This window comes from Triticum urartu, chromosome 1A (assembly GCF_056163025.1).
Source record: "Triticum urartu cultivar PI428250 chromosome 1A, HENAU_Tu73, whole genome shotgun sequence".
Lineage (NCBI taxonomy): Eukaryota > Viridiplantae > Streptophyta > Magnoliopsida > Poales > Poaceae > Triticum > Triticum urartu.
The window spans coordinates 107,784,160-107,795,793 of NC_141873.1; the positions used below are offsets into that span (position 1 = coordinate 107,784,160).

Below are 11,634 nucleotides of genomic sequence, written 5' to 3' on the forward strand. Positions count from 1 at the left end.
TCATCTTCAGAAGTGCCAGGTAAGCAAAACCCCCTTGTTCATTCCAATACAAACCCATTCTCTCACTCCTTCTCTCTTTTACTGCATTAGGACAACAACGATTCATCTGTTACTTGTTGTGGTAGTTGAACCCCTTATCCTCTGCATGACCTGTCATTGCCACAGTAAATAGATGAAACCCACTAGCATGAGTAGGAGTTGTTTGAGCCCTGATGTGCCTACTCATTTATGCTTATTTTTCATGCCTGCTATTGCATAGAGTTGTGTCAGGTCTGATTCATCGGGAATGAATCGGAGGTGTGTGAACATGGCCTACTGTGTGTGAGCTAAGTGTGTGAACACGTTTTGGATAAGGTAGCGGTGAGAGGCCATGTAGGAGTACATGGTGGGTTGTCTCATTGAAACCGTCCTCAAGAACTGAGTTCTATGTCTGTGATCCATGAACAGCTACTACCACTCATTGGGATCCTTAATTGACCCTCTCGGCTTCTTAATCACCCTAGTACTCTGTCCAGGAGTTGCAACTAGTTTCTGGTGTTTGTAGGATATGTGTTGGTGGCCGTGCGTAGCGCTGACCCTAGGGGTGGGCTATGATGCGGTAGATACACCATGGCACGGTGTACCGGGCGCCCGTTTGGTGTCTCGGGAACCCTGTTCACATCGTTCGGGGCCGTATGTGGAAACCTCGGCCGGACTCCCTGCGGATGGAACTTGGATAGGCGATAAACATGGACTATAGACTTAAGTGTTTAGGTAGGCCGTGGTCGACACCCTCGTTGGGCTTCCGCTTGTAGGTTGCCGAGTACATGTCGTGTAAACGATGGTAAGTGGTGGGAGCGTGTGTGAAGAAGTACACCCCTGCAGGGTTATCATTATCTATTCGAATAGCCGGATTCCTCGGATATGGAAACTTGGACCCCTTGCATAGTTCATAGACAAGTGAAAGTGGATTCTCTAAAACTCGCAAGATAAGCGTGAGTGCTATGGATGGCGTTCTCGTAGGGAGGCGGGAGCGGATCCATAGTGGTGTATTGATATGGTGAATATGTGGACTTGTGTGCGCCACCTCAAAAGAGTTGCTTGCAGTCGTAGTTCAGGTTAGCCACTGAGTCAAAGCTGGCTTGCTGCAGTTAAACTCCACCACCCCCCCCCCTTGTTGATACCGATGCATATGTAGTTAGTTCTGATGTAAGTCTTGCTGAGTACATTTGTACTCACGTTTGCTTAATTTATGTTTTTGCAGAGAGACTTCAGTCTCGCTAGTAGTTCCGCGTGGACTTCGACATTTAGCTTGATACCTCAGCTACGATCTTGTGCCCTCGGCAGGATCTGGTAGATAGTCAGGCTTCTTAGCCTCTTTCATTTGTAGATGTCTGTACTCAGACATGTTAAGCTTCTGCATGTGCTTTGATTTGTATGCTATGATTGTTGGGTCATGAGACCCATGTTTGTAATATCTCGCTCCTCGGAGCCTAATGAATAACTACTTGAGTCGTACAGTTATGTTGTGATGCCATGTTGTATTTACACATATCGAGCATATTGTGTGTATGATTGAAATGCTTGGTATGTGTGGGATCCGATAATCTAGTTGTTTATCCTTGGCAGCCTCTCTTATGGGGAAATGTAGTCTAGTGCTTTCATGAGCCATAGTAGTCCGCTACAGCCCGGTTCACCGGAGTCCTGCTAGCCCAGCACTACTGCTCAGGACACTTGACTGGCCGGCATGCGTTTCACTTCGTTCCTGTGTCTGTCCCTTCGGGGAAATGTCACGCGGTGACATCCGGAGTCCTGCCTAGCCTGCTATAGCCCGGGTTCCCGGAGTCCTGTTAGCCCAGTGCTATAGCCCGGATTCACACGCTGCTAACCGACATGCTCGATGTGATTCATGTATGCCTGTCCCCATAGGTTGGTGCCGCTTTGGGTTCACGACTAGCCATGTCGGCCCGGGTTCTCTATCATATGGATGCTGGCGACACTATCATATACGTGAGCCAAAAGGCGCAAACGGTCCCGGGCCATGGTAAGGTGACACCCGTGGGAATACCGTGTGTGAGGCCGCAAAGTGATATGAGGTGTTACCGGCTAGATCGCTGTGACTTGGAATCGGGGTCCTGACACTATCATGAAGATCATGGTGCTACTTTGAAGCACAAGTGTGGTAAAAGGATAGTAGCATTGCCCCTTCTCTCTTTTTCTCTCATATTTTTTATTATTTTTTTATTTGGGCCTCCTCTTTTTTTATGGACTCTTTTCTCTTCATTTTTTATTTGGGCTTCTTTGGCCTCTTTTATTTATTTATTTTCGTCCGGAGTCTCATCCCGACTTGTGGGGGAATCATAGTCTCCATCATCCTTTCCTCACTGGGACAATGCTCTAATAATGATGATCATCACACTTTTATTTACTTACAACTCAAGAATTACAACTCGATACTTAGAACAAGATATGACTCTATATGAATGCCTCCGGCGGTGTATCGGGATGTGCAATGATGCATAAGTGACATATATGAAAGAATTATGAATGGTGGCTTTGCCACAAATACGATGTCAACTACATAATCATGCAAAGCAATATGACAATGATGAAGCGTGTCATAACAAACGGAACGGTGGAAAGTTGCATGGAAATATATCTCGGAATGGCTATGTAAATTCCATGATAGGTAGGTATGGTGGCTGTTTTGAGGAAGGTATATGGTGGGTTTATGATACCGGCGAAAGGTGTGCGGTATTAGAGAGGCTAGCAATGGTGGAAGGGTGAGAGTGCGTATAATCCATGGACTCAACATTAGTCATAAAGAACTCACATACTTATTGCAAAAATCTATTAGTTATTGAAACAAAGTACTAAGCGCATGCTCCTAGGGGGATAGATTGGTAGGAAAAGACCATCGCTCGTCCCCGACCACCACTCATAAGGAAGACAATCAATAAATAAATCATGCTCCGACTTCATCACATAATGGTTCACCATACGTGCATGCTACGGGAATCACCAACTTTAACACAAGTATTTCTCAAATCCACAACTACTCACTAGCATGACTCTAATATTACCATCCCCATATCTCAAAACAATTATCAAGTATCAAACTTCTCATAGTATTCAATGCACTTTATATGAAAGTTTTTATTATATCCCTCTTGGATGCCCATCATATTAGGACTAGTTTCATAACCAAAGCAAACTACCATGCTGTTCTAAAGACTCTCAAAATAATATAAGTGAAGTACGAGAGTTCATCTAATTCTTCAAAATAAAACCACCACCGTGCTCTAAAAAGATATAAGTGAAGCACTAGAGCAAACGACAAACTACTCCGAAAGATATAAGTGAAGATCAATGAGTAGTCAAATAATCATGCAACTATATGAAGACCCTCTAAAATTTAAGAATTTCAGATCTTGGTATTTTATTCAAACAGAAAGCAAAACACAAGAAAATAAAATGATGCTCCAAGAAAAACACATATCATGTGGTGAATAAAAATATAGCTCCAAGTAAAGTTACCGATGAACGAAGACGAAAGAGGGGATGCCTTCCGGGGCATCACCAAGCTTAGGCTTTTGGTTGTCCTTGAATATTACCTTGGGGTGCCTTTGGAATCCCCAATCTTCGGCTCTTACCACTCCTTATTCCATAGTCCATCGAATCTTTACCCAAAACTTGAAAACTTCACAACACAAAACTTAACAGAAAACTCATAAGCTCCGTTAGAGAAAGAAAACAAAACACCACTTCAAGGTAATGTAATGAACTCATTCTTTATTTATATTGGTGTTAAACCTACTGTATTCCAACTTTTATATGGTTTATAAACTCTTTTACTATCCATAGATTCATCAAAATAAGTAAACAACGCATGAAATACAGAATCTGTCAAAAACAGAACAGTCTGTAGTAATCTGTAACTAACGCAAACTTCTGAAACCTCAAAAATTCTAAAATAAATTTTTGGACGTGAGGAATTATCTATTAATCATCTGCAAAAAGAATAAACTAAATAGCACTCTCGAGTAAAAAATGGCAGCAATTCTCGTGAGCGCTAAAGTTTCTGTTTTTTACAGCAAGATCAACAAGACTTTCCCCAAGTCTTCCCAACGGTTCTACTTGGCACAAACACTAATTAAAACATAAAAACTCAATCATAACAGCGGCTAGATAAATTATTTATTACTAAGCAGGAGCAAAAAGCAAGGAATAAGAATAAAGTTGGGTAAAACAAGCATAACTTCAAAACTTTAAGCACATAGAGAGGAAACTTGGTATTATTGCAATTCCTACAAGCATATATTCCTCCCTCATAATAATTTTCAGTAGCATCATGAATAATAGTGGGAGAAAACTCAACAAAATAACTATCATGTGATTGAAAATTGAGATCAAGATGACAAGTTTCATGGTTATCATTATTCTTTAAAGCATACATGTCATCACAATAATCATCATAGATAGGAGGCATGCTTTCATCATAGTAAATTTGCTCATCAAAGCTTGGGGAACAAAAATATCATCTTCATAAAACATAGCTTCCCCAAGCTTGTGGCTTTGCATATCATTAGCATCATAGATATTCAAGGAATTCATACTAACAACATTGCAATCATGCTCATCATTCAAAGGTTTAATGCCAAACATTTTAATGCATTCTTATTCTAACACTTTGGTACAATTTTCCTTTCCATCATACTCACGAAAGATATTAAAAAGATGAACCGTATGAGGAAAACTTAATTCCATTTTTTAGTTTTCTTTTATAAACTAAACTAGTGCTAAAACAAGAAACAAAAAGATTCGATTGCAAGATCTAAAGATATACCTTCAAGCGCTAACCTCCCCGGCAACGGCGCCAGAAAAGAGCTTGATGTCTACTACACAACCTTCTTCTTGTAGACGTTGTTGGGCCTCCAAGTGCAGAGGTTTGTAGGACAGTAGCAAATTTCCCTCAAGTGGATGACCTAAGGTTTATCAATCCGTAGGAGGCGTGGGATGAAGATGGTCTCTCTCAAGCAACCCTGCAACCAAATAACAAAGAGTCTCTTGTGTCCCCAACACACCCCATACAATGGTAAATTGTATAGGTGCACTAGTTCGGCGAAGAGATGGTGATACAAGTGATATATGGATGGTAGATATAGGTTTTTGTAATCTGAAAATATAAAAACAGCAAGGTAACTAATGATAAAAGTGAGCATAACGGTATTGAAATGCGTTGAAACAAGGCCTAGGGTTCATACTTTCACTAGTGAAAGTCCTCTCAACAATAATAACATAATTGGATCACATAACTATCCCTCAACATGCAACAAAGAGTCACTCAAAAGTCACTAATAGCGGAGAACAAACGAAGAGATTATGGTACGGTACGAAACCACCTCAAAGTTATTCTTTCCAATCAATCCATTGGGCTATTCCTATAAGTGTCACAAACAGCCCTAGAGTTCGTACTAGAATAACACCTTAAGACACAAATCAACCAAAACCCTAATGTCACCTAGATACTCCAATGTCACCTCAAGTATCCGTGGGTATGATTATACGATATGCATCACACAATGTCAGATTTATCTATTCAACCAACACATAGAACCTCAAAGAGTGCCCCCAAAGTTTCTACCGGAGAATCACGACGAAAACGTGTGCCAACCCCTATGCATAGGTTCATGGGCGGAACCCGCAAGTTGATCACCAAAACATACATCAAGTGAATCACGTGATATCCCATTGTCACCAGAGATATGCACGGCAAGACATACATCAAGTGTTCTCAAATCTTTAAAGACTCAATCCGATAAGATAACTTCAAAGGGGAAACTCAATCCATTACAAGAGAGTAGAGGGGGGAGAAAACATCATAGGATCCAAATATAATAGTAAAGCTCGCGATACATCAAGATCATATCACCTCAAGAACACGAGAGAGAGAGAGAGATCAAACACATAGCTACTGGTACATACCCTCAGCCCCGAGGGAGAACTACTCCCTCCTCATCATGGAAAGCACTGGGATGATGAAGATGGCCACCGGAGAGGGATTCCCCCTCCGGCAGGGTGCCGGAACGGGTATAGATTGGCTTTCGGTGGCAACGGAGGCTTGTGGCAGCGGAACTCCTGATGTATTGTGCTCCCCGAAGTTTTTAGGGTATATGGGTATATATGGGAGGAAGAAGTACGTCGGTGGACCTCCGGGCTGTCCATGAGGCAGGGTGCGCGCCCAGGGTGGTGGGGGCGCCCCCACCCTCGTGGGCAGCCCGGGACTCTCCTAGTCCATCTCTGATACTCCGTGGGCTTCTTCTGGTCCAAAAATAAGTTCCGTGAAGTTTTAGGTCAATTGGACTCCGTTTGATTTTCCTTTTCTGCGATACTCTAAAACAAGGAGAAAACAGAAACTGGCACTGGGCTCTGGGTTAATAGGTTAGTCCCAAAAATCATACAAAATAGCATATAAAACATCCAAGGTTGATAATATAATAGCATGGAACAATCAAAAATTATTGATACGTTGGAGACGTATCAGCGTGCACATAGCACATCACGCAGTCCCGTTAATATCATGTACACATACGTACATCGGCCAGGGTGCAAGAAAGTAAATACGGCCACATACGTACATACGGGCGGGGTCTCGAACGCCTACTCGCGCATACATACGGCTAGGGCTCATGTACATGGCCGGGTCGGAATGGAGAAACTGCGTCGTCCTCGTGTTCATCGGGAGCCAACCGACTTGGACGGAACAGCCGATCGAAACGAGGCCTGGCGTACTGCAGAACGGAGGAAACGACCTTGTGTTCGACCGGCCACGGTCTGGCGTACCGCAAAACAGAGGAAACAGACTTCTCTTGGACCTCCTACGGTCGAAACGGGGTCCTGTTGATCGGGAGGGGTGTGGCATACCACAAAACGGAGGAAACGGACTTGTGTTGGAGCGCTACGGTCGAAACGGGGGTCATGTTCATCGGGAGGGGTGTGGCGTACCGCAAAACGGGACTCTGATATGTCTCCAATGTATCTATAATTTTTGATTGTTCCATGCTATTTTATTATCTGTTTTAGATGTTAATGGGCTTTATTTTACACTTTTATATCATTTTTGGGACTAACCTATTAACCCAAGGCCCCGTGCAAATTGCTCTTTTTTTGCCTATTTCAGTGTTTTGCAGAAAAGGAATATCAAACGGAATGAAACCTTCAGGAGCGTGATTTTTGGAACAAACGTGATCCAGAGGACTTGGAGTGGACGTCAAGCAACCAACGAGGTGGCCACGAGGTAGGGGGTGCGCCCTCCCCCCTCGTGGGTCCCTCGTGGCTCAACACACCTACTTCTTCCTCCTATATATGTTCACATACCCCGAAAACATCCAGGAGCACCACGAAACCCCATTTCCACCGCCGCAACCTTCTGTACCCAAGAGATTCGGCCTTTTTCGAAGCTCCGCTGGAGGGGGCATTGATCACGGAGGGCCTCTACATCAACTCCATGGCCTCTCCGATGATGTGTGAGTAGTTTACTTTAGACCTTCGGGTCCATAGCTAGTAGCTAGATGGCTTCTTCTCTCTCTTTGGATCTCAATACAAAGTTCTCCTCGATCTTCTTGGAGATCTATTCGATGTAACTCTTTTTGCGGTGTGTTTGTCGAGATCCGATGATTGTGGGTGTATGATCAAGTCTATCTATGAACAATATTTGATTCTTCTCTGAAATATTTTATGCGTGATTGGTTATCTTTGCAAGTCTCTTTGAATTATCAGCTTGGTTTGGCCTACTAGATTGATCTTTCTTGCAATGGGAGAAGTGCTTAGCTTTGGTTCAATCTTTCGGTGCTCGATCCCAGTGACAGAAAGGGAAACGACACGTATTGTATTGTTGCCATCGAGGATAAAAAGATGGGGTTTATATCATATTGCTTCAGTGTATCCCTCTACATCATGTCATCTTACCTAAGGCGTTACTCTGTTCTTATGAACTTAATACTCTAGATGCATGTTGGATAGTGGTCGATGTGTAGAGTAATAGTAGTAGATGGAGGCAGGAGTCGGTGTTCTCATGGACGTGATGCCTATATACATGATCATGCCTAGATATTCTCATAATTATTCGCTTTTCTACCAATTGCTCGATAGTAATTTGTTCACCCACCATAATACTTATGCTATCTTGAGAGAAGCCACTAGTGAAACCTATGGCCCCCGGGTCTATTCTCTATCATATAAGTTTCCAATCTACTTTATTTTGCAATCTTTACTTTCAATCTATATCATAAAAATACCAAAAATATTTATCTTATCATTATTATCTCTATCAGATCTCACTCTCGTAAGTGACCGTGAAGGGATTGACAACCCCTTTATCACGTTGGTTGCGAGGTTCTTATTTGTTTGTGTAGGTACAAGGGACTTGCGTGTGGCCTCCTACTGGATTCATACCTTGGTTATCAAAAACTGAGGGAAATACTTACGCTACTTTGCTACATCACCCTTTCCTCTTCAAGGGAAAACCAACGCAGTGCTCAAGAGGTAGCAGACTCCATGGGATATTGTTGGTCTCCACCGCCAACTACTTCCATGGGCTACAGTTCATCCACCGTCGACCTCCTCCAGCTTCCACTTGCGGCTGTTCATCCACGGGCTCCTGTTCATCCAGCCTCCACCGCTCCTCCACCGGCTACTGTTCAACCAGCCCTCTCCACGAGGTCTTGTTCAACCACCCCTCCACGTGCTACTGTTCATCCAGCCCTTCATCGGCTACTGTTCAACCAGCCCTCCATGGGGTCCTATTCATCCAGCCCTCCACGGGGTCCTGTTCATCCACGCCCAACCGGGTCGATCGGGGTCCTGTTCATCCAACGCAACGACCTCTACTACCACAGGGTCCTGTTCATCCAACCCCCCACCGGGAACTGTTCATCCAAGCCCCCCAACAACGCTCACTGTTCAGCAATGGAAGGAGGCAGCAGGGTTCGATCGGCTTCAGTTAGCAGCAGTAGTGAAGGAATCGCTCGATCGGGTTCAGTTAACAGCCATCGATCGATCGCTCGGGTTCAGTAACGCGTAGCCTGCAGTGCAACCGCTCGGGTTCAGTAGGCGAACGCCTCGCTCGGGTTCAGTTAGAGCCCAACGGCTCGCACCCATGCGCGTACGTGTACGAGAGAAACGCGCATCACTCGGCCCCCGACCACCCACCATAACCGGGAACTCCCCGATATTTTCCTCGTCCTCGCTTCTACCATGGTTTTTTCTATCATAGACGGCCCAAAGAATGTTGTGCAGCTGCGTCTCCGGCCCGCCCAGGACGAAAAGCCCAATTTCTGTCATGATTTTTTGTCATAGAAGTAGGAGCCCACCACATCTATGATGATACCGGGTTTTATCACAATTATCTTCATAAAAGTGACATAAGCATGACAGGAAAAAAATCATTCGGCCCAAAATGTCATGGATGTGTCTTTTTTTTGTAGTGGTAGTTTTGATCAACGGTAGTACTGATTCATCTTTACAGATGTTCTCAGATCTGTTCATGCGAGATCCGCCCCGTGCGGTACTACTGCTCTGCCTGGAGCGGTACTACCGCCCGATGCACGGACATAAAATGCTACTTCCACCCTGAGCGCGGTACTACCGCACAGACCCAGTGTAGTACTACTGCGGTCAGACCAGTAGTAATTTTTGAGCTCCGCGCCCAGTTCAGTACTACCGCTTGACTTGAAATTATTTTGTTTTGTCTCACCCAATCTCATTTCAATTTGTTTCGTTTATTGGCCTTGGTCTTTTCAATAATCCCCCTCGCTCTTCTCGTGTGTTTGCATTGTGTGTCATAGGTGGTGGCTCCGGTTTCGTTGCTAGGCGCTCGAATCCCGTCCGTGATACAAACTCAAAGCATCTTCGCAACAAAGAAGCTCCTGAGGGGTCCAATGCCCTGCAACGCAACGTCAAGACAACAGCCACCAAGACAAGGAGCCAGTTGTCAGCTTGGAAGACATGCCTCAAGTAGAGTTTCAGATTTGAAGGAAGCTCCGCCCCTACATCAAGCCTAGGGAACTCATAAGGTCAATGACTTGTTTTGGACCAAGGAACAAAATCTAATCTTCCTAGATGTGATCAAGGCCAAGCAGAACATCAACGTACCCATTCAGTGGATTGGCATGGAGCATCTGAAGAAGAACCAGGCATATTTTGGTGAGCCTCTGGATTTGGTGGAGCAGTTTGGTATTGAGGAGATCATCATGTTCCACCTTGACTATGCCCGGAGATTGTGGCTCAGTTTTTTGCTTCTGTCCACTTCCACTCGGATGTGAAGCAGAGCATGACTTGGATGACAAATGGAAATAGGATGACTATTGAGTGGAAGGAGTTCATGGGTCTGTTGCACATTCGTGATGAGGGGCTAGATGTGCCCGTTAGTATCCGCTCGCATGCCAACCCAGAGTCTGCTTCCAAGAACAAGCTTCAACCATACCTGGTTGAGAAGATTTTACCCAATGTCAAGATGTCTTATGTGTTGAACCCATTTCTCGACATCATGCACCAGATCTTTCGCAACTATCTTTTTCCTCGCATGGGCGACAAGGACAAGGTGCATTCCTATCTTGTGGATATGATGCTTATTTGTGAGGATGTGCGCCTTCAACAACCTGGACCACTTGATGTCTCTCACATCATGTGGTGTGAGCTTCAGTCTGCTATGTTCCATCGGAAGGTTCCCATCTATGGACCCTTTTTGCACCTCTTGATTCAGAAGACTTGGGAGAAGCTCTTTCTGGGTGAGGAGTTTTATGCTCCCAACTGCATTCGCCATGAGCCCATTAAGTTGCGACACAAGAACAAGTGGGCTAACACCACTACACGGGATCAGCAGAGGCTGCCTACATGGATGTTGATGAAGATGAGATTGTGGAGGAGGAGGAGGAGGACAGTCCTGATGAGTATGAGCCTCCCTCTACTGAGCCAACTTGGGCTTCGAAGCTCAAGGATAAGGTGAAGGCTCTGTTCTGCATGCAGGCCAAGGGGCAGTACCAGACTCACGTTGCTCAGAAAGAGAGTCGCCAGCGCGACAAGCGGATTTTGAGGAAGCTTGTCGAGCACTTCTTGAGTGGGTCTGAGAAGAACATCACTCCTGAGGCTGCTTGGATGAAGAAGAAGGGCTATCAGTGGGTTGAATCAGAGGAGTCCATTCCTGCTTCTTTAGAGGAGGAGATTGTTGGATGATCACTACAGTGGGAGCTACCACCTGTGTCTTCAGTGTCCTCTCTTCCTTTTTGGTGTCTCAATGCCAAAGGGGAGAGAGAGTAAGATTTGTGAGTACTTTGATTTCTCTCCTTGCTTTAGTTGAACCTTCGCCGTTGCTTTGGTTTGTGTTATTTCCGTATGAGACTAGGAGACTTATTCTATCATATGGTGTGAGACATATGCCATCATTATTATCTTGTTATTGTCAAGTATGATTAGTAGCTTATGAGTTTAGTTTGTCTTGTGCCCTTATCTTCATGCTCACTTGCTATACCTTACTTCCATGCTTAGTGTCACTTATCTTGTTGCAAGGATTGCCTTGTCTATAAAATATAGGGGGAGTGTTGATTCTAGTGTGTGTGTGTGTGTGTGTGCGTTTTGCAGTCCAAAGCATATCTATAG

General features: G+C 44.4%; 1 pseudogene; it reads left to right on the forward strand.

The window, feature by feature from the left end:
* Positions 1-10,148: 10,148 nt before the first annotated feature.
* LOC147990271 (uncharacterized) lies at positions 10,149-11,211 on the forward strand (annotated as a pseudogene).
* Positions 11,212-11,634: the final 423 nt, after the last annotated feature.